This window comes from Otolemur garnettii, unplaced genomic scaffold (assembly GCF_000181295.1).
Source record: "Otolemur garnettii isolate 467f Iridium unplaced genomic scaffold, OtoGar3 scaffold00017, whole genome shotgun sequence".
NCBI lineage: Eukaryota > Metazoa > Chordata > Mammalia > Primates > Galagidae > Otolemur > Otolemur garnettii.
The window spans coordinates 21,870,266-21,894,938 of NW_003852412.1; the positions used below are offsets into that span (position 1 = coordinate 21,870,266).

General features: G+C 40.3%; 1 pseudogene; it reads right to left on the minus strand.

Moving 5' to 3' along the window:
• Positions 1 to 21,784: 21,784 nt before the first annotated feature.
• Positions 21,785 to 24,673, minus strand: part of LOC100964971 — a 9,512-nt pseudogene continuing 6,623 nt past the window's right edge.

The window sequence follows — 24,673 nt, forward strand, 5'->3', positions numbered from 1 at the left end:
TATTTTATTGAAATACCTTTTACAATAAAAGAGATAATCGAGTAATTAACATTTACATACATGCAATGCTTTTAACCTTAAAAACAAGATAACAAGCAAAGACAATAACTTACAGCAATTACCAAATAAAAATTTGATGTATACATGTAGAAAAAAATCCTGACATTGAAGATCCTGAAATATTGATTGTTTTAAATGGTCCCAGAGAGACTGGAAAATATTAGGAAGAAAAAAATAAAAATAAATTACAAAATTCTTTTACACGTACTTTTTTTTTGAGACAGAGTCTCATTTTGTCACCCTTGGTAGATTGCCATGGAATCACAGCTCACAGCAACCTCAAACTCCTGGGATTAAGCAATTCTCTTGCTTCAGCCTCCCAAGTAGCTGGGATTACAGGCTCCTACCACAACTCCTGGCTACTTTTAGAGACAGGGGTCTCACTCTGGCTCAGGCTGGTCTCAAACCTTTTAGCTCAGGCAATTCATCGTCTTGGCCTCCCAAGTGCTCGGATTACAGATGTGAGCCACCACGCTCAGCCTTACACATACATACTTTTATATTTTCGTGGCCCAAATAGGTTTTTTAATTAATTAATTTATTGTTTGATTCATTCATTTATTTATTTATAGAGACTAGATCTCACCCTGTCACCCGGGCAGGGACATTATCAGAACTTACCACAGCCTTCAATTCCTAGACTCAAGCAATCCTCCTTCCTCAGCCTCCCAAGTAGCTGTGACTATAGGCATCCACCATTATGCCCAGCTAATTTTTAATTTTTTTTGTAGATACATGGTCTGGCTAGGTTTCCCAAGCTGATCTCAAACACCTGGCTTCAAGTGATCTTCCTGCCTAGGCCTTCCAAAGTACTGGAATTACAGGTATGAGCCACCATTCCTGGCTCTCAAACAGTTCAAATACTTTAAAACAGCCTAACATTTATTCAGAGGCTAACAGCATTTCAAATCTATTTGATAATATTTTACATTTCTTTCAAAACTCTCAACTACGTAATCAGATAATGTAACAGAGGTTATGCACAGTGATAGGGACGCGTTCTGAGAAATGCAGCGTTAGGCGATGTCATCATTGTGCTGACATCACGGATGTGGTGACACAAACCCAGCAAGTGCAGCCTCCTGGACCCCAGGCTGCGCAGCACCACCTTCTGCTCCCAGCTACACACTGTGCAGTGTCACTGTACTAAACATTGCAGGTGATTATAACCTGGTGATATGTATTTCAGAATCTAACTAAACATGGAAAAGGCAGAGTAGAAAGTATAGCATAAAAGGTAAAAAATGATACTCTGAGGTGCACCCCCTACCATGAAGGGAGCCTGCAGGCCTGGGAGCTGCTCTGCCTGGGACAGGAAGTTTGAGTGTGAAGACCTATGACACGACTGTATCTGCTGCAGGTTTGTTTGATAAACACTATACGTTTAGGCTACACTAAATTTACAAAAGTACTTTTTCATTCTTCAATGATAAATTAAACTTAGCCTAATGTAACTTTTTTACTTTATAAATTTTATAAGGTTTAACGTTTTGACACTTTTGTAATAACACAGCTTAAAACATAATACATGGCCATACAAAATTATTTTCTTTCTTTATATTCTTATTCTATAAGCTTTTTTCTACTTAAAAAATTTTTCTTTACCTTTTGAACTTTTGTTAGAAACTAAGACACAAACACACCCATTCGCCTTGGCCTATACATCATGAGATCATCAATGTCCCTGTCTTCCACCTCCCCATCTCGCCCACTGGGAGGTCTTTAGGGGCAGTGACAGGCATGGAGCTGTCATCTCCTATGACAACAATGCCTTCTTCTAGAATGTCTTCTGAAGGACCAGCCTGAGGCTGTTTTAGAGTTAACATTTTTTTTTTAATATAAGTAGAAGGAGGGCACTCCTAAATAATGACAAATAATACAGTAAGTACATAAACTGGTCAAATAGTCATTTTTAACACTGTCAAGTACTATGTACACATAACTGTATGGCTATCCCTTTACAGGACTGCCGTGTGGTAGGTTGGTTTGCATCAACATCACACAAACATGGGTGATGTGCTGCGTTGTTACCATGGCTACCACATCACTAGGTAATAGGACTTTTATTTTTTTGAGACAGGGTCTCACTTCGTGCCCCTGCTCTCAGAGTGCCATGGCATCACAGCTCACAGCAACCTCAAACTCTTGGGTTCAAGCGATTCTCTTGCCTCAGCCTCCCAAGTAGCTGGGAACACAGGTGCCTGCCACAATGCCCAGCTAGGTAGGACTTTTTCTAGTTCCATTATAAACAGACTATGGTCTGTTGTTGACCAAATGTAGTAATCTGGCACATGACTGTATTCGTTCAGATTTTTCATCCACAGCACTATGTCAAAACAATCAATTTGGGGTTTTTTTTCTTTCACTTTTCAAAATGTGGGAAAAAGAAAAATTAAGGACCAAGGGCTCTTATGATTGCCTTGATGCTAACAAAAAGGAAAAGTTCAAGGCTTTTGGTTAAAAATGGTGAGTCAATTATGTGTGCTTCTCTCTATCCCTTCCCCTAAGTCTACCAAATGACAGCAAAAGAATAACAAAGATGTTTGCTCATAAGAAAAGAAAATGAGCAAGGCAACGATATTGGAAATGGTATTTCATCAACTGTTTGGAAGACAGAAGCAGATGAAGAGGGTCAGGGAGAGAGAGAGAGAGAATGAGAATGAATGGGAAGGGAGGGTGAGGAGCAAGGATGAAGACTGGATAAGTGGGGAAGTGCGGATGCAGATCAGAGGGACCTCCAGCCACTCCCCCGCCCCCAGCTCTCTCTCTCCTCTCCCACCTTCATCCTCTGTTTAGCAGGAGAAAGAAGACTATTTTTCAAAGAAGTTGAACTACATTGGCTCCAGTTTCAAGCATCCCAGGCATAACAGAAGAGTCTGAGGCTAAAACACCGGACTGAAATAATTGAAAGTTTAATACTCAGTTGTAAGACTTCCATCCCCTTTCCTGAATCTGCTTAAAATGCTGGCAGCCAGGAATATGCCTTACTAGGTAGAGACCCTATGATGATTACTGCTCTGAGCTTTTGGCCAGGGAGCACCATATGCAATTCTGTTTTTTCTTCAGTGGAACGTCCCTAGGTTGGTTGTTGGGTTTAGCCATTGATTTTGGCAAATAATGACAGACCAAGTGTACAAGTGGTCATTCTGGAGCTTTCACCTAAATTTCTCCTCAGGCTGGCTGTCCAAATGTAATCCCTCAAGGAAACAGAGAAACTAGAAGCTGGCTGTTCACAGGTAATTAGGAACCAGTGGAAGATATTTTACATTATAAAGGGGAAGAATTACTGCAACCTAGATGGTACCAATTAGATGAAGCTATTCATCTAACTGAAGAATTAGAAGAAGACATGGCCAGAGACATCCTATAATCCAGGTGTTTTGAAGACAGAGGATGTTCATTATCTCTTGTTACGTAACATATTTCTCCAACCCAACACTCTTATCTTAGAGATTTTATGGTCAGGAACTCATTATTGCCTTACGCAGGTGGTTCTAGCTTAGGGGCTTTCAAGTCTTAAGGGCTCCTTGCCACATGGATCTCACTATAGGGTTGCTTGACATCCTCATAATGCAATAGCACTCTTCTCCCAAAGCAAATGAGGCAAAAGAACAAGATAGGAGTTTCAGTGTTTTTATGACCTGGGTTCAGAAGTCACACTCTATCATTCCCTGAGTATTTTATTTGTTGCACACATGAGCCCTATTCAATATAGGAAAAACCAACATAAAGGTGTAAATACTGACAGAGGGATCCCTAGAGGCCATCTTGGGCGGCTCCCACAGTGGGAGAGTCTTTGTTTTCTGTTTTTTTAATTTCAGATTAATATGAGGGCACAGGTGATTACATTACATTGTTTGCGTTTCTAAGGTAAAGTTCAAGTTGCAGTTGAGCCCTTCACCCGACAGTGTGCCGTATACCCTCACACTGTCTCCCTTAGGTAAGAGCTTTCCGGTCTCCCACCCTCCTCCCCTTTCCCCATGCCCCACCCCCACTTGAATATACTTGTGTTTTTCTCTAGTGTGGGTGTATATTTGTTCATCTACTAGTTTCATATTAGTATTGAGTAGATTGGATACTTACTTTTCTACTCTTGTGATACTTTACTGAGAAGAATGTGCTTCAACTCCATCCAGGTTAATACAAAAGATGTAAAGTCTCCCTCTTTTTTATAGCTGAACAGTACTCCCTGGCATACACAGACCACACTTTATAACAGTGGGAGAGAGTCTTTGTAAAGATGTAACACAGAAATTACATCTCCAGAGGAATCCTGCCGTGACAGCCTTACCTGGGGTGCTGATTCAGTGTTCAGACTATAGAAACACAGTCTACCCCATTCTATCTGCACCTTTCTAATAAGCTAGAATAAAGAAGCATTTTTTCAGTACTATAAAAAGTGATTAAGACTTCTTATGAGCGACTGTATGAAAATTATCTATCTCAACATGCCATAGAGTTTCATTATTATTTGTATACATATCATTGATTTAAATGATTGAATTTTTGCCATTTCAATTAAGTTCTACTTTGTTAAGTATATGATTTTCTACTGTGTAAATATTAAGATATGCTAACTAAAAAATTAAATTACAATTTTTCTAAAAGTAAAATCTTAAAAAATTGTTTAAACAATAATTTATAATACATTGTACATTGATTATTATCAGCCGCAACCATATAATTATTTCATTAGATTGCTGTATGATTGATAATCACCCTCTAAATATCCTCCCTCTTGTCATGTTTTTAAAATCAAATTTTTAATTTACTTTTCTTAATGCCAAATTTGCAACTTTAAGAATTTTCATTTGAGGAATAATTCAAATTTTTTATTACTCTGGGGAAAGACAAATATGATAAAATATTTAATTTGCAATTCTTAGACAAAATGTTACTTCTACCCATATTTTAAATGAAATCAACATTCTAAAAATCATTTTTCTTTCTTTTGTTTTTTAATCTGCAGAGATCGTCTAGCGGGATGTGACTACAGCGCGGCCATCTGTGTGGCATCTACATTCCTTTCTTCTCCTCTGTTAGAAAAACAGTCTTCCAGCAAGTTCCCTGACGGGTCCCATTTCAAAAGTTATTTTCTGCTTTGGTTTGTTTGTAATCTGTGCTTTGTTTCCCCTAGAACCAATGTTCAGCATAACAGGAAGGAAACTAAATTTGTCCTCAGCAGTTTTTGTAGCCAGAGACTTGCTCACTCTCGTCTTCTCAAGCTACAGGGCACGAACTCACATTTCGCTAACCCAGAGGTCGGGCTTAGCGTGAAGATCCGCAGCGGCGGCTTTCTGCAGTGTTCCTGGGAAATGCTGGCGGAAGCCTCTTCCTTTTTTCTCCCTGATGTCCTATATTCACGCGCTTTTCTTCCTATCACTACCCCCTTCGCTTCTTTCTAGGGTTTATCTCCTTCTTTGGTTCACAGAGACACAACTTACTTCAATAAGAACGACGATAGTCAGCGCTTACTGTGCACCAGACTCTGGTCCAGCACTCCATGTGCATTTCTTGGTCTTCTGGTCACCCTAGGTGCAAAGCATTATGAGTTATTCCCATTACCCAGAACAGATAACTGAGGAATTGATAGTTGAATAACCTGATAAAAATTATGGGCTTAGGTGATAGAACAAGAATCTAAACTTGAGCAGTTAGGCTCTGGAACCTATCTCTTGTTAACCATGAGAAGACAGATGAACAGATGGCAAACAACAGGTAGGCAGATAATACACACACACACACACACACACACCATTTTACCTTTACTAAAACTGGAAACAGATGGAAATAAATCTGTGCCTGTCTTATTTTTAAAGATTTAGCCACAGTGAGAAAAACAAAGCCTCAGATAGCAGCAATAATGTGTGCATCTCATCTCCATTTCAAGAAAAATATTGGAAATATTTTCCAAAAAATACTATCTGAGTCATTAGGTTCAGGTAGTCAAGGAAAGACACAAGCACACTCCGTCCCTGGGTCTCGGCTGGCTGTGGGGGCCGTGCGATCTCTCAGAGGGATCTGAAGGGAGCGACCCTTTCTTCTCCCTCCACTGTGGGACCATCTGGTCCCCTCAGATCTCACCTCGAGCCAGTCCTCAACCAACACTGCGAGAATAAAAGGGAGGCCTGGGGGTTCTGAGTTTGCCAGGTGGGAAGGGAGCCCAGCACCGGGATGCACTTGGGTTTGCATTGCCAGGAGCAAAGGCAAGGCTAGGAAGAGAGGAAAACACCAAGCCGTGTGTATCTGCTTCTGTCCTTTCTGTTCAAACAATCATTGAACAAATTTATGAAGTGAAATTTGTAGCTGTACTGTTTTACTTAGAACGAAACACTTTGAAAATTCTTAAGTCGTTTAATGCTGATGTTACTCGATTGCTGATAGCTAGGAACAGAATCAAACGTCACGGACACCTCTTGAGCTGGTTATGAGTGACTTATGAGACTAAGCTGTTCTCAAGCCCAGAAATTAGAAATCCTTCTCCAGTGTACATTCTTACATCCCTGCCAGGAAAAAGGACGACGCATTTTCCCAGTAGGAATTGAACAAGGTCACCTTGGTCCAGGTTGTCGGGAACTAAAACAGTAACAAACACTTGTCTACAGAAAGATGACATTATTCCTATTAAAGATTTCTAACATTAGAAAGATATAGTAGCTTGTACGGATTTAAGGAATATTTAACAAATACAAAATAGCAATTTGGCTTTTTAGTGCAGCTAAGTAATTTTGTTAATGAGTAAGTAAATAAATGATTAGTTCAACAAAAGGAGTAGTCAGTGACTTACTCTAGATAGGCAGAAAAGAAGGACTTGCGTAAAATGCGGTTGGCAGCTACCGGATCACACAGGAAGTGGGCGTGGCTTCATGGAAGGAGGAGCTAGTGCTGTGGGAGGAGCTAGACCTTTATAGCAAAAGAAAAACTTCTCGGATTGACACGCATTATAGGGGGAATCTGGAATTTGGAGATTCATTATTGCACATGACAGAAATTCATGAAATTAGTTTTGTGATCTTCGGAAAATTATTTTCTTTTTTTGTGCCTTGGTTTCCCCTATAAAATTAAGTAAGTTGAGGGGGAGATTCAATATGCCCCAAAGAATACACTTTGGAAGAGCAGCTCAAAATATACATGATTAATAAAGGCAGGGGTTTCTAGTCAAATCATGTATTAGTCAGATTTCCTAAAGTAGTTACAGGTGATAAAATACCTGTCTCAAATTGGTTTAACAAAAAACAAAAAGTGGGGTTTATCCCCTCACGTGGCTGAAAAGTTCAAGATAGAGATAGCTTTTGACATTATCTGATTTTGTGGCTTGAATAATATCATTAGGACCTGGATCATAGGCAAAATAATGGTCTTTCAAAGATGTTCATGCCTTACTCCCTGGAAACCATGAAATGCTACACATGATACAAGTGTCTTGGCAAACGTAATTAAGGGTTGAGATAGGAGATTATCCTGAGCCCAGTCTGATCACACAAGTCCTTAAGAGTGAAAGAGGAAGGCATAAGGGTTGCTGCTTTTTTCAGCTTTTAGAAGGTTTCTACACTCCTTGGCTAGTGGCCTTTGCTCCCTCTCCAAAGCCAGTGGTAGAGCTTCTTTAAATCTCTCTCTTTCTCTCTGATTCTAATTCTCCTGTTTCCCTCTCATAAGAAACCTTGGATTACATTGGTTCCATCCAGACAGTTTCCCCATCTCCAGATCCTTCATTAAATAAGATCTGCAGAATCCCCACCGCCATGTAAGGTAACATATTCACAGATGCCCAGGATTAGGACAAGGACCTCTGTGGGAGCCATTGCTCTGTCTACCATGTCAAACTGGCTTGATGACACACAGAAGGGATCTGCAAATTATGGCCTATGAGCCAGAATCAGACTGTTGTCTTTTTTTTATACAGTCCATGAGCTAAGAATGATTTTTGCATTATAAAAGAGTTATGTAAGAGTAACACAAAGAAAAATATAGAATAAAGACATGTAGAGCCTGTAATGCCTAAGATATTTACTATCTGGCACTTTATAGCAAACATTCACCTATTCCTGACCTAAAGTGTCCTATAAGATTAGTGCATTTTGGAACACAGATAAGGAAATAATAGATCAGGTGAATGTTTCTAGTTCTCCCCCCCCATCATTTCCATTTATATATTAAATGAGCATTTACTGGGTGCTCTTTGTGTTAGGTGCTATTCTAGGCTCTGGGGCCATAAAAACATAAGTCATTGCCTCTGCCTCAGGCTTCTTATAGTCCATTAGAAAGACATCTGGATCCATACCTACAACAGTGGGACGACAGCCCGGGTAGTGCTCCTGGAGTGTGGAAGACCCCTCTCAGTGTGAGTGCTGAGCCATGTTCTTTTCTCTGAGACCTTTATACTTCAAGTGTGGAGTTGGACATATACAATAAGATCCGTAAGGTGTGACCCTGTTCTGTGGTCATCAGTGATTGGGTCAAAACTGACAGCTGTTCTAAGCTGGACTTTTTTCTCCCAGGAATTTAAATCAGCAATCACAGATACCAGTCAGGCGCTGCTGGTGCTGGGAAGGAGTAGGAGGCTGGGGCAGCTACGTTCTCCCTCATGCAGTTAGAGATGCAGAAAAGTCTGTGGCAAAGAATAAAAAGTATGAGTGGATACACTGAAGGACAGAGAGGTCAGAGACCCTGTAGCCTGGACGGAGGTTTCTCCCTGCTCCAGCTCGTCTCAGCCACTATCCGAGGTGCTGGAGCGGCTCCTGGGACCCCTAGCATTCTGTTTCTGTTGGCACAGAAGGGTCCAGCACAAGAAGCTGCGGTGGCTGCTGGAGCGACCCAGGCAGTGGCTATTTACCAAGCGTTGTGGAAATATCTAAGGTTATAGCCAACACTCTTGCTGTATCTGAGCATATCTGCTTATATCTGTATAATAAAGCCTCACATTCATTGAAAATAGTTGAAATGAATTTTTGTCACGTGCAAACAATCCCTAAGAAAGGCAGAGGGGTCTTAAAGAAGAAAGCAAAACAGTCTACCTCAGAGATCACAAAACAATGGATAGTGCAGGTAACACCTAGCCTGGGTCAGGAGGGCTGAGAAAATGTGAGCCTCGCGGAAGGTGTGAGGTGCAGTCGGACAGCAAGGATGGGACAGAGGGTGGAATGGCCGGTGCTGCCACTGCGTCAGGGGCTGGGGGCGAGGACAACACACAGATCTGGTCTCTGCCTTTAGTCTTGGAGAAGGACACGATCACAACACAAAGTGACACAGCCTCTGCGTCAGGAAAGTTTCTACAACTGATTTCTGACAGAGTACACAGGAAGGGCAGTTGACCCAGACTTTCAGGGCCAGGGAGATTTTTAGGATCAGAATACACCTTGATTAGAATCTTTAGGATTAGTAGCAATTAAATGACCCAAGATTGCAGGGTGGCAGGGGCAGGGGAACCAGGGAAGGACTTCGGGTGGAAGGAACAACATAAGCAGAGGCCCTAAGCTACGGCCCTTCTGCTCAAGAAACTTAGACTGGCTTCTTCCTGACGCATCAAACCTGAACTTTTACACAGGCCCATTCATCAAACCGTGAACGCAACAGGAGGAGTAGCTGGGGAGGGCAAGAGTTTGAAGTGTCTGTGAACATCCAGCTGTTGTTGTGGCATGAGGACATTTAAACCTTTGGGTGTGAAACTCTGAAGGGTGACCAGGACTGCAGACAAGATCTGTGCATAACCAACACGTAGACCGTGAATGCCTAAGAGGGCATGGGATTTCCTGGGGAGTGAATGTAGAGTTAAAAAAAAAAAAAAAGCCAAGGGCATAACCCCAAAGAAAAAGTCATGCAGAAGGAGTCAGGGGAGAATTTTTAAAGAAGTGAAGGAAAATCAGGAGAGTAGAGCATCTGAGACAGCAATCCAAGCCAGCACGGGGGAGGAGAGGGGACCAACTGGGTCATGGGCTGCTGAGCTGGCCCAGTAGACAGAGCCGCCAGTGTCCCCTAGACTTAGCAAAAAGGACATTCCGGTCATCTTCAGAGGAGCAGCACAGAGAACAGACAGGAACAGAAGCCAGACGATGGTGGCGGTGGCGCAGAGGGGAGAGACGAACCCAGGAGCTCTGACGTCCCACAGGGAAACCGCTGCACGGAGCTGGGTGCGTTTCTCCCCCTCAGACTGAATTTTTAAAAGATCACAAATTGGTAATAGGTTATAATTTTTAATTCAAAATGGAAGTGATTTTAAAGCTGGGTGCAATGGCTCACACCTGTAATCACAGCACTTTGGGAGGCTGAGGTAAGTGGATTGTTTGAGCTCAGGAGTTCAAGATCAGCCTGAGCCAGAGAGAGACCCCAGCTCCACTAAAACAAAATAGAAACACTAGCCAGGGATTGTGGCAGGTACCTGTAGTCCCAGCTACTTGGAAGGCGGAGACCAGGGGACCACCTGAGCTCAAGAGTTTCAGGTTGTTGTGAGTTATGATGCCAAGGCACTCTACCCAGGGTCTCACTCTGTCCCAAAGCAACAACAACAACAAAATCAAAGTAATTTAATTGAATTTCATGAAAAAAATATAAATTACTATCCTAGGAAAATGATATAAATTATATATGACCATATAGATTATCTATTTTACTGAATTAAAAATTATCAGTGAGAATGTAGGACCTTTCTTTTTAGTTATCCAATATTACTAACAAGACAGAAACAATTTCCTAATCTTTTAACTTTTCCATTTGCATAACACTTCTGAGCTCAAAAATATTTGCCCAACCTCAAAATTACTGAGAAATCTCCCTGAAAACATTGTTATTACCATTTTTCTCCATTTTACAGATGGAGAATCTGAGGTCCCACAGAGTTTGAAGTGACTATTCTGAGGTCACTAAGCACCTAAGTGTGACGTGACTCTGATCATTCACTCAATTCAGTGAAACATTCCCCTAGTACCAGGCTGTGAGGCACGTGTTAGCTGTAGAGAGGACTAACGGTCGTCCTCACCAGCTTCTTCATACTCTAGAAGGTGGGGGTGGAGTGGGGCACAGGAGAATGGCCCAACCCTGGCAGTGGCACCAGCTGCCGCTCCCAGAGCACCCACCTCTTCCACCAGGGCCGCCTTAGGGTAGTTCCTCACCTCCAGATTTCAGTCTGCTGAAGGTCTTGGGCCAAACGCCACACAGCGTTATTTTATGGGTTGCTCATTTTTGGCATGTAATGAAAATGGAAGGCTGAAGACAGACAGATCCTGGAAACAGCCAAAGGAAGAAGAGCTTGGGAAGGAGACTCAGAGAAACTGCCGGAGGGTTAGGAGGAAAACAAGGAGACATTGTCGTTAGCTTTGTTGAACAAGTGAGATGAGTTCTGTGAAGGAATTTTCAGCACTGTTATAGGTCACAAAAAACTTCCATAAGATGATGTTGGAAGCGTCCAGTGGATTTTGCCAATAGGAGATCATTGATGACCTCGCCACAGTAGTGTTCACTGGTCGAATACGGTTGTGCAGGTTGTTGGCTGAACAAGGACGCCAACTTCCGTTCTGCTGGTGCAGCCATCTTCAGAGGAGAGGATGCAGTTTTCATAATTGGGTCAAAGTCTAATTACACAGAGTTGAAGTGAAGGGGTCATGGGAATAAGTGGAAAGGAAGGAAAGAGAACAAGATCTATGATAGAATCTGGGGTCTGGCTTTTCTCACCAATGAAACCTGATTAATTATTCTCTTAATGCTTATGTTTGTAGAGCTCCACATAGTTTTCAAAGTTGTTTCACATTACATCTGATTCTTTAAAAACCTTCCGAGGTAGTCAATGGATCCTCCTTCTGCACCTGAGGGACAAGCTGGATTTTGAGTGATGGAGCCCAAGAACACATGTTGTAATGGATCAAGTATGGATCTTGCCTGCAAATCAGGTGCTCATTCTAATATAGTCGCTTAAGAGCAAGTTACATCAAACCACTGAGCCTCTGTTTGCACAATTGTTAAATGAAACACATAATACCTGCCCCACGAAGAGGAGAGGATAAACCAGGATGACAGGTGTAAACACCTAGGACAGAGCCAAGCACAGACAATCAGCACGCACAGACGCCCTTTCCCCGCTTCTTCACCTAGAACTCATGTTCAGGTTACCTGACCCAGGTTGGTAGTTACAAACTACATGACTACTGTGTTCATTTATTCATTTACTTATTTTCAAGTCTATATAAGCTTTAGTGTATAAGGAGACTCCAAGAGAGTTACCTGTAGAAACTATGTTCCTTAACGTTTTTCATATAGAATCTCTCCAATGGTGTCATTGTAATTTTGGAATACTTCTAAAAATTACCTATCTTGCTTCCTGCAGATGTACTCAGAGGACTAATAGAGTTTGGGGGCTTTCAGGGAATGGAGAAGGAAGAATGCATTATTTTTGTGTTAAACTATGGTATTATTAAGCTAGAAGAATTGTTTCAGATTTTATGGCTCATATTTTGTTGTGCATTCCATGCAATTCTACTTACACGATTAGAGAACATAAAGAGTGGGAGGAAGGCAGCGTGCATATAATCTAAGAAATTGTCATTGTAATTTTAAAATTCTTTGCAAAATCAGTAAGCCTGAGTTTAACTTACACTATCACACACACACACACACACACATACACACACTGACTTGGTGCTTTTGTACTTAAATACTGGCTGCTTGTTGGAGACGTATTCTGCTAACAAAGAATAGAGCATCTTAAAATTGATGCTAGCGCTGTATCTTCAAATGGAGAGTAAATGCAACTGGAGTATTTTTTCATATTTTTAATATTGGAGCGTTGCTGACACCATTATACACTGGTCATGTTAATCTCGAAATGCACAATGTACTTGTGTGATCTGTATAATGCAAAAAGTGTTGAAAGATGTGATAATATACAGCTTCATTTTGGCATTTATTATCAGATTATCGTAATGTGCATCAGCTTTAAAGAATCTGGTCTCGAGAACAATATGTACTTTTTCTCTAATATTGTACTATGCAGTGTGCTGGTTGTGGTTATAGAGAATCCTCTCTGCGTTTCTGGGTCTATGTAAAAAAGCCCACTTGCAGCTCACCAATAAAACAAAAAAGAGACTTGTAAACAGCTGGTTTATGTAGGTTTTTCCAAAGACTTGTGTTCTGATCCATAATATGTGTGGAATTTATTTTAGGTTTGGGGAAAGAAAAATAGAAGTTACTACAGCTGTGTGTCAAGAAATTAATTCCAGGAAAAAGAAATAATATTTCCTTTCCAAAAGACAGCAAGAAAATGTGTTCTTGGTTTGGATGCCTTTCTTGATTTTGTGTTATTGGTTATGAAATATACCTGCCTGGGAGAGCAATCGCATCTAATATGAAATTATTAACCTGTTTCATAGCTCTAATATGGGAACATCCCTATTCATAATGTTCTAGTTTCTAAAGATAATTGACTACATTAGGATGCTTCAAAGTAGCAAAGAAAGGTTTTATAGATTTGCAGATATCCCTCTGTGTGTGTGTGTGTGTGTGCGCATGTATATACTTCATACAGATTAGTGTTCATGAAAATTGGGTACTAGAGTGACAAGTTTATTTATCTGGGATGGGAAAAGCACAGACAAAGTTTTACATGTAATAAACTCATTAAAAAGAACCTCATTTACTAACAAATCCAGTGTTTCCATGGTAAAATCAGTGTTGCTTCTGTTTTTCCTTGGGTTTTATCCTTATTTGCCAAATCCACATTTGAGTGGCACTTCACCACAGCTTCATGTTTAGCCACTGCTAACAGCTATTATAGTTGGGCTATTCCTTTTCCTGGTAAGATTTTCTAAATGTCTCCTGATAAATTACATTATTTAGTAAACATTGTAATATATTTAAATATAAGGTTTGATATAAGAACAGCATCAAAATATGATTTCTTTTTTTATTAGGAGATTAAACGGGTCCATAACTCTTTGTGAATTTTGTTTTAATCAAAGCCCAACCTCCGTGCCTCTGATAATTAGGCTGCTGAAGAAGATTCTGGAACAAACTCTACAGATATCACGGAAAATAGAAACCTTCACCAAAAGAACTGTGCTGCTTTTTCAAACATTATGATTACATGCAAGAATCATAAGTCAGACTGCAAAACATATATATACCAATTTCTTTTAGTAGATCAGACACAATATATCAATCCACACTTTTTATAACTTCTATGACCCTTTATTTTAATGAGTGTATTTACTCATAAAATGAATAGATGCTCCTTTCTTATTCTTTTTTCCCTTTTATTTTAAGAAACTTTAAATACCAAAGAATAAAAACTAGTGTGCTGATATTATGAATAAATGAAAAATAAAATAGTTCAGAGCTCTAATTATTGGCGACTGGTTCTGAAAGTTATAGTGCGTTCCTGTACTGGAATAATGATATTGGAGAAGAATATCTCCTGAATGGGGGCAGCACGCCACGTAATAAGACTTTACGGTATTAATAAACCCAGAAGGGGTTTATGGAGGTGGTCACATGGGTGGTGATTTTTTAAAAAATATTTTTATCTTTCCTTTGGGCTTCTCTGCATTTTTGAAGTTACCTATATTGGCTGTTTCTCATTTTTTTAATTAGGAAGATGTGATAAAGACATCCTTATTAAAGAGAAGAGGGAAAAAATGAGAGCAGAGCATCCTTCATCCTGCTCTTGCCAGTGGGCACTGGGTCAGGTTCACGTCAATCCACTGTCCTCTGCCATCACACTCTCTTAGGGACAAGACAGAAGCCAGGAGGACTGGTCTTAATGGCAACAGTCCCACAAGCGATGGAATGGATGACTTGGTTTGCAATCTCCTGGTCATGAACCTAGACCAAACACACTGTCAGGGTGGATTATAATTGCTTGATGTCATTGAAGAAATTCTTTATCTGATTATCATTATTTAATTTTACTCCAAATGTTGGGCTTAAATATACCCTTTTACTATTAAACTTACACTGGTCAAAACTGCGGTGACTATCAGGTGTGTCATAGTGGTTTTGCACAACATATATAAAAACCACTATCTGCATTTTAAAGTCAGACTTTCTATTGACAAAGTTTTTGCAAATGCGAAAAGCACTTTTAACTTATTTTGCAAACCAAGAAGAAAAGATCGTTTCTGTTAACCTTTATTTTTACTTAATATTAAATCATCTGGCACATTTGTCATTTCCCCTCCATTTGGCATTTTCTGCACGTGGTTAATGCTGATTTTACCTGGTCATCTGCCAAAGAAAACCCGGGTGTCAACAGTCACTGCCGTGTTCTAGAGTTCCTGCAAGAAATGAAGACACGTTCTTTCACTTCAAACAAAAAACTGTAAAATGTGACAAATTCTTAGAGCACCTTTAAACGTATTTCTTTAAGGATGCTGAATTTACAGTAGGATTATTTTAATTGTACAAGTTCTTCCACAGTTACGTGAGTCAGAGAATAAAGATAGGTCTGAACTCAAGAATGCTGCATTCAGATCTTAGAGCTTTTATCACATTATTGTAAATAGAGAGTCAAACAAAGGGGCCCAAATTCTGGCTTTCCTTCCAACAGGTGACTTTAGAAGACAAGTAAAAAAGGAACTCAAATGCTGCTAAAAATAAAAAAAAAAATACGAAAAACAAAAATCACCTGATAGAGAAATAATCTGTTCAAACAGTTCTAACTAGATTGGTTTGAATTATCTAATGGTGGAGATGGAGAGGACCATGACCCTAAGAGTGAGCCATGTCACCTCTACCCTAAATCAGCAGCATGACCCAGGACCTCTCTGGCCCAGATTCCTTGGCCACCCTTTACCAGCAGTTTTGTTCAGTAGTCTTAATGGTAAAAGAGGATGTTTACACCCATAATAATGACGAATTAGACTTTCCAATCTATCAGGCACTTCTAGCCTGACACTCAGTTGAATATATATACACACATATATACAACATTTATACACTTTAAAACATAAAGTTATTCTAGAGACGAAAGCTTATATATCACGCTGCCTGTCTCACCTTTCTATCTGCAGCCAATTACCACCCCAATCTAATGTTTCACTTTATATAAATTCATTTATTCTTTCACTCATTTCAAATATGTGATGATATAACTATAAAAACAACATTTGGTTATGAGTTACCTAAAATAGCGAATAATTTAAAAATCACTTCCTCTTGACTTTGGAATCTATTACATGCATTGTTTTTCCAGAAGACTTACCTCATAATTATGTTGTGCACGCGGGAAATGAGTTTCCATTCCAAGTTCACACGTTGAGTTCTGACTGCGAGGTGCTGGGGAAGCACTGCCGTGGATAATTAGCATTGTTTGCCTGCCTCTTTCAGCTGGGCCTTGCCTCTTAGCATTCAGGTTACCTTCATGTTTATACCCTTTTTGGGATATCGTCAGGGTCTCCCTCTCCTTTTGCAGTTCCACACTGGGTACCCTTCTGGAGGCCTTGTTTTCCACCCTCTGCAAGCATTATCTTCTCTGTTTCCTGGAGAGATAGCTGTTGTCATAAACAGGTAGGAAATCCCTTAAAAAGCAGCCTCTCTCTAAAGCTTCCCGTACTGATAAGTTGTCATTCGTTCACTTACGTATTCATTCAACAAACATCGACGACTGTTTGCTGTGGGCCAACACCGTTACTAGCTGCTACGGCGCCCTGGTTAACACAGCAGACTGACGGTCTGTGCTCACAGAGGACATTTTCTAGTTGAGAGAGTTGGACAACAAGCAGAAAATATCAGATTGTGTTAAGAGATATGAAGGGAAAACCCCAATAGGGTAATGGATAGAAGCGTCAAGTCAAGATTGAGACTGGGGCCATGGAAGACGTCCAAGGAAGTGATGTTTGAGCTGACTTCCAAACCAACAGAGATGTGGGGCATTAGAGCAGGTGCAGGGCTGTAAGGAGGCGTTGGTCGGAGTGATGATGGGCAGGCTCCCTGATGGGGATGCTGGCATGTGAGGGCAAGGAAAGGAGGTGGACGAGGTGGGAAGGTCCAAATCAAACAGGCTGTGGAACGAGAGAGCAGAGAGAAGCCCTTGGGGGTTTCATTCTCTTTGAATGAATGACAACTTATCAGTCTCAGTGCACACTCTGACTCGTACATTTATTTTTTTCTTTTCTATTGATGTGTGTACTTTTTATTTATTGTTTCAGGTTAATTGAGGGCACCAAGAATTAGGTTACACTGCTTGCATTTTTTAGGCATAGTCCTTCTCCCCAAGTATTTTTAAAAGATGATTTGCTGAGCAGAGACTGGACGATAGACTGGCCGGGCTAGAAATCTAAATATAGAAAGATAAATGTGATCAAATAAAACAATTCATTCAAATCTTCAGTTCTCAAATAGCGCTCAGTATGATCTCTTGTTTTCCCACTCACGGGCGGGAACTTGGTAAGGGAGGTGAATCATTTCCCTCTGAAGGTGGGGGGTATACAGCAAGCCATCCCCTTAAGGTAGTCCTTTTCCAAAACTGTTTATTTTGAGGATGGAAATTCATCATGGCAACTTCATTTTGATGTGTTTGTATGACTGGGGAAAAGGAACCTTCTTTTTACTCTCAGCTTCTGACTCTCAGTAGCAAATATTATTGACATCACCGTCTATCATCCAAGAACAAGGGTCAGAAATTCCACAAGCCAACTTATTCTTGGGAGATCTCCTGGTAGATGTTATAGATAGAAAAGTTCACTCAGAATTCCAATAAGCAGATAAATATTTGCTCGGCTTTCTGTAGGAAAAAGTACACATTTTAAACTTTTTAAATTGTTTCATTGCTCATTATCACTAGAGGAGTGATGTCAGGGCCTGGCTCCCAGTAGACGTATGATGACATATTAGTAATAAATGAACAGATGCCCACTGTCATCCCTTGACACTTTTTAGTAAAGTGTCTTAGATGTTGCAGGGATGAATAACTTAGGATCCTACACAGTCATGCCAGACATCATCACTCCATATTTTAAAATTCCATAAAAATTGCTGGGTGCATGTCACGCGAATTCTGTTTTTCAGTGTTAACCAAGTGAATCTTGCCATATGAAATGTTTTTAGAACATGGAAGTAAGGTTTTCTCTTTCCAAGCATCATTATTAATTATAATTAGATCATAATTATTTTGAAAATTCTCAATGCCCCTTTCATCATGACTGCAGATAGAGTTGAACAAATAAAGAAATAAAACTAAGTCAGTGAATTTGCCTGATAGTATGTATGTGTGTTCTTTGCTGTGGTTGCTGTTTAAACTATTGGGTCCACTTGTGATCCCTGAGGAACTAGGAAGCCACACAGAGTGTAAGTACTGTGATCAGGGAAACCATCTCTGCCTCCATGTGCATTCCAGTCACACTTGTGAAATGTCACATAGAGTCCTCTCTCAGTAGAACTGCTTCTGCCAATTCACTGTTTCCTCTTTTCTTTTAATGCATATATAACTATTAACCTAATCAGACTTCCTCTTAGCCTACAAGACTTCTAACGCCCGGGCAATCTCACTCTTCGAGTTCCAGGACAGGCGTTCTTGTTTTTACTTGACATATGCACAACATTTAGTGTCTGTTTTTTAACTCCGGTTTATTTGCTCTTTGCATTTCAAATGAATTGTGACGTTTTCTTTTCCATTGTCTTATTAATAATTTTCTTAAATGCATTATGGGAAAAACAGTCATCCTTAACTGTGAGACAAGAGAAAAATTTCAATTCTTATTGCATCAATGGAAACTCAAAGGGAGACCAATAAATAAATTTGGGCAAATAATGAAAATTCATTCATTCATTCAATATACTTTTAACTCCCAGTTATTGGGGATAAAAATGATACAGTCCCTCTCCCAAAAGGCTTGATCAGTAGGAGAGCGAAACGGCTGCATTACAGAGTGGGCACAGCGACGCCTCCCATCGGGAGGGAGGTACAGAAGCATTTTTAATTCTGCCATTACAAACTTCACAGAAAAAGTGTTTGTTTAAAGCTTTGTCTTAGTAAGGAAAACAAATCACATTTTAAGAATAATCCTCATTGAAAGAATAATCCTCATTTTAAGAATAATTCTCATTGAATCGTTATTTTCAATGAAAAATTCCATTGAAATTTTTTTAAAACATTATCTTTGACAATGTTTTTGCCTCTGTGAGGCCAAAGCAATCTCCTGAAAAATAAAAAATTGAACAACTCATCCTTTGGTTTCCAGGATGCTCTCTTCAAACCATTTGTTTAGTAATCGCAATAAATAGTATGGACATGGTTTAGGCACAGCCTAGATTCTTTCCTGGAAGCCTCAAGCTCTTTGAAGTTACAGCCATTGTCCAGCCAAGTGATTCTCTCAATATGACTGAATTCAACTGTTGTTTGAGTCCTAACTTGTAGTTTGTGTTTGGGGACCTGATGAGAATGCACCTGTTTTGGTTTCTAGGCAGGCCCAGGAATTTTCATTTCAGACTTTCTCTTCGGACTTTTCTTTTAGAAAAGAAACAGTGTCACTAAATAAGAAGTAAGCAGAGTTCTATGAAAAATGAAAAGAGAAAGGATACATGTCAGGTTGATTTATCAGTTTTGAAAAACACAGAATGAATTCTGTTTATTCATCTTGGAATTAGCAGAAGGATAGGATTTTCTGATTTTGAAATTTCATGGCCCTCTCTCTCACCTCTCATTTACCCCTCAGAGTAAAGATTTCTGTTCCGACCAGTTCATTTTAAATTGCTCCTGACAAGGTCACAATAACTACCTGAAGGTAAATCCCTTCTTCTTTTATTTTGAGCTTTTGGCAATATTTGACATTGGTGACAATACTCATATTTTTGAATCATTGTCACCCCTTGACTTATACGATTCTAGATTTCCTTTCACCTGTTTAGCCACTATTCAAAATCTTTAAAGATTATTCCTTAAATATGTGTATGCTTCAGTGTTTGGTCCCAGGCCCTCTTCTTACTTTATGCCAGTAGTTCACAAAAGTGTTTTTTTTTTTTTTTTTTTAATCATTGATGCCTTTGAGAATCTGAAGAAAGCTACACAGTCACTCTGGAAAAATGAATATAGATATGTGAAAAAAGTTTTGTACACGTTTAAACTGGTTCACAAGATAAGACACCTTTCCCTGTCCTACACAATTCCCTAATATAATCTTCTCCACTGCCATTGATATGCTAATCCCCAAATTTATACTTTCCGCTAAGCCCTGTGTGTCCTTTATGCCGAACTCATATTCCAACTGCCTAGTGGATTTCTCTCTGTTGCTCCTCAGATATCTAAAATTCAACTTGTCCAAAACAGAACTTCTTATCTTCCTCCTCTAAACCTGAGCCTCCTCCTCCTCTTAGCACTTGGCCCAGGCATCCATCCACACACGCCCAGACACCTCTTTTCTCCCCCGTTGCCCCATGCATCACAGGAACACTGAAATCTGTCTTCAGAACATCTTCCCCTACTGCCCTGCCTCCCCTACCTCCCCTGCCCAGTGCCTGCAGCCTCACCCAGGTCCACCGTTTTCTCCCTCTTGTCCTCCGGTAACCACCTATTTGGTTCTCCTACCTGAAGTTTTTTTCCCCCTTTCAATGTATCCTCTGTGTCCATGAAAATAAAAATTGGACTATCACTTCCCTCATAGCTTTCCATCATCTTTATGAGAAAACTCAAATTCCTAGGCACTTGTTCACCAGAACTGTAACAATTTTTGAAACATAGTAGGTACTCGCTGCAAGAGTTTCCCGGGCTTGCTGTAACGTAATACCACAAACGAGGTGGTTTACAGGACAGCAATTTATTCTCTCACACTTCTGGAGGCTGGAAGTCTGTGATCTCAGTGCTTTCCAGGACCAGGCTCCCTCTGCAGTCTCTAAAGGATGATTTTTCTTTGCCTCACTCACCTTATCTCCTCAAGACTTCTTCAGCTCTTGGCAGTAACTGCACTCACGATCTCCATCTTCACAGGGCAGCCTCCCCTCCCTGTGTCCAAATTTCCCTCTTTTTAAAAGGACTCCAGTTATACTGGATTAGAGCCCACCGTAATGACCTTATCTTAACTTGAATACGAGTGTAAAGATTACTCGCAAATAAAGTCTCACTCGAGGCATTGGGTTTAAACTTCAGTGTATTTTGGGGAGCGGAACACAATTTAATCCATAACAGTTAGTAAATAGAAATAAGAATCTATTGATTTCTTTTTGCAAGTTGCATACCGTTCTAAGCACTTTACACGTCTTAACTCATTCAATGCTCACCATAAATCTATGAGTGACACCTCCATTTAACTTATGAAGAAACTGAGGCAGGGACACTAAAAGATTTGCCTAAGGTCACATCCTTAGAGTGACATGATAGGGGTCCCAACCCAAGCAGTAAATGTTTATTGAATGAATGAATTAAATAATGAAGTAATTGCTTGCATGGCCTTGTAACAGGTATATGTGGAGTGGTGAGGGAAGAGTTACAAGTCTCTTTTGATGAGTGTTGGATGAAAGAATGGATGCATCTCCCATCTTCCTGCTTCAGTTTCTGTGTCCCTTTTCTGTTCCTATCTCAATTCTATAGTTACATTGACCTCGTGTTTCCTAGAACTCTTCTCAACCACTGCGACCTTTTCCCATTTCCTCCAACTCTGATGCTTAATAAAATCTGGAGCCCTACGCTTCAATATTTCTCTGGCCTTTTAATTTGGAGTCTAAAATCAGGGTCCTTAGACTTGATCTTGGCCTCTAACGCACTCTGTTTGGTTCCTGCTGACTCTGCCTCCTTAACTCCAACCTGCTGGCATCAAGCCCTAACCCGGCCCAGCCTCTCCATTAGGGGTTGGTGCGGGGGGGAGGGGAGGATAGCGAGCCAGGTGACCAGGCATTGGGTTAGCTCTGTGATCTGGGGGGAGGCATCAAGAACTATGCAGACAGATGAGACCTTCATAAGGTTCTTAATGATGCCCCAAGAGCCATTCTGGAGATGCACGACTCTGAAAAACGAGAACAAAGTGGAGCCCTGAACAGAACGCCGAGCCGAGAGCAGGCTCCACACGAGAGGGGTTAAATTACAGAGCGGCTCCGACATTTCAAGGGCTGCCTTTCTCCTCTCCAGCTTTAACTGGGTCACCGACATGTGCAGAGCTTTTTTCCTCTGGGCATTTTGAAGGTGCCACTTGGCCTCTGACATTTGTACACAGATGGGCACAATTCTCCTTACAGTTTCAAAATGCTGATAAAACTGGTAAAATGTATTTTTAAAAGTTTATGTCCACTGTAGACATTATTTGAATGGAAATATTTAAGATGAGGAGCTTGGTAGGGAGAAAGAGAGAAGAACTTGTGATCGTATGTTTGCCTGCACATACATGAAAATCATTTTTAAGAGGACAGAGGACAAGTTTAAGATAACTTGAAATGTTTCTGATAGATCAAGACAGACATCAAAATCTGAATCACACTGCCGGATACAGACGGGCTGGCCTCCTTACCTGGCGCGGCTTTTCTCTTGGTTGGTTGAAGAAGTGGACATCACCTATAAGATTCTGTTCAAGTCTCTTTTAAGTAGATACCCTGCTTTTTATAACTCATGCCTTCATACACGCACACACACTCTTATATGCACATATGCACACACACACGTATGAGAGATTTATTTTAAAGAATTGGCTCATTTGCTCACTCAGCAGTGGAGCCTGGCAGATCTGAAATCCAGCAGGCTGGAAATCCTGGCAGGACTGGCTGTTGTCGTCTCAAGTCAATTCTGGAGTCTGGAGGCAGAATCTCTCTCTCTTCTGAGAGCTCAGTCTTTTTTCTCTCACGCTTTCTTTTTCATTTCTGTCTCTCTTATTTTTTAAATTGATAAGTAAAAATAAATATATATTTATGGTATACCAACATGATGTTTCGATGTCTGTAGGCATTATGGGATGTTAAAGCAAGCTATGTATAATGTATGCATTACCTCACATGCTCACCCTGTGTGTTCAAACCTTAAAATCATTCTCTTTAGTAATTTTCAAATATGTGATACACTACTATGTACAATGTATCTCTTACACTTATTCCTCCTCTCTAATTGAAATTTTATGTCTGTTGGGGGGGTGTCAAATGATTCTTTGTAGAAACATTTTCCCTTGGACTTTCTAACTAGCTGGGCAGCCACCGCTCCACTGTTGATGTCATCTTCGATGTCATGAGGGTGGCAGCCATCGACATTGCAGCCCACAGACCAGGCCTTCCCCAGGACCTCTTTAATGGTTCCAGAGAGTTCTCTGGCTAAAGACCGGTGCCACATCTGTCTAGCAATGTTAATAATGTCACCAAAAGTGTTATTTCTGTTGTGTTTGATATTTTTCTGTTTCTTTCTGTCTCTCGGTGGTTCCTTGAGGACTTTGGTGATGAGGGCAGAGGCAGCAGGTACCACCTGAATCGGGGCCTGCCTGTTCTGGATAGTCAGTTTCACTGTAATCTTCAGACCCTTCCAGTCACCAGTTGCCTTGGCAATGTCATCACCAACCTTTTTTGGAGACAAACCCAGAGAGTCGATCTTGGGAGCCAGGGGAGACATGGCACCGACTTCACCACCAGTGCACCTCGGGTACATGATTTTGATCTTGTTGGGGTCAAACTTAGGCAGATGGTAGAGGCAGCTGGTGTCAAATGAACCTAGATTCAGGAAGACCAAAGCAAGTTGCAGGGCGGCCTCCTCCGAGCCAAAAGCTGAAAGCAATTTTGTGTCTTTTCACCAATATCTCCCCGACACCCCACTCCCAGCCTCCTCTGGTAGCCGTCATTGTTGTTTCTAGGACTTCGACTGTTTCAGATTCCGCACATCAGTGAGATGAGGCAGTACTTATTTTGCATGCCTGATTTATTTCACATCACACGACATCCCCCAGGGTCATTATCATGTTTTCTATTTCTCAGTCTCCTCCTTCTTTTTGGTGGAGAATCACATTCCCAGTAAAAATGCACAAAAGGTAAAAATTTTGAGACTTTGTACTTCTGAAAATATTTTTATACTGCCTCACCTTTGATGGTATATAGAACTATATACCATCTATAGACTATAGAATTTTGGACTAGAAAGACTGAGTTTTGCTTTAGAATTTGGAGTGCATTCTTGCCATTTTCTTGGTTCTACTACTACAGTGGAGAGGCCCAAAGCCATGCTTCATCCTGATCATCTGAGTGCTCCGTTTGTCCTCTGGAGGCTGTTAACTAACGTCTTTGCTTCATCATCAACGTTTTCAAATTTCAAAGACTTGGTGTTGGTCTGTTGGTATCCAGGATGAGCACTGGGGCTTTATCAGTTTAGAAAATTATGTCCTTTAATTCTTGGAAATTTTCTTAAAATATTCTATTTTCTTTCTTCTCTTTTTTAGGGACTATGTTACTAAATCCTATTTTTTCTTCCTTTTCTCTAACATTTTCCATCTTTCTATTGTTTTGAATTTCTTTCTTAGATACTTTCTCCTCTTTAACTTTCAACCAACTTCTACCAAGTTTTACATCGTGAAACAGGAATGGGGGACTCCCTAAAAAAGAGCATTCAGCATAAAAATATTAAAAGCACAATACCTAAAATAGATAACTCAGTAGAAGTGCTGTTTGAAAATTAACTTTATTTTTCTTTTCTCTCTAAGGATATATATATATATATATATATTTTTTTTTTTTTTTTTTTTTT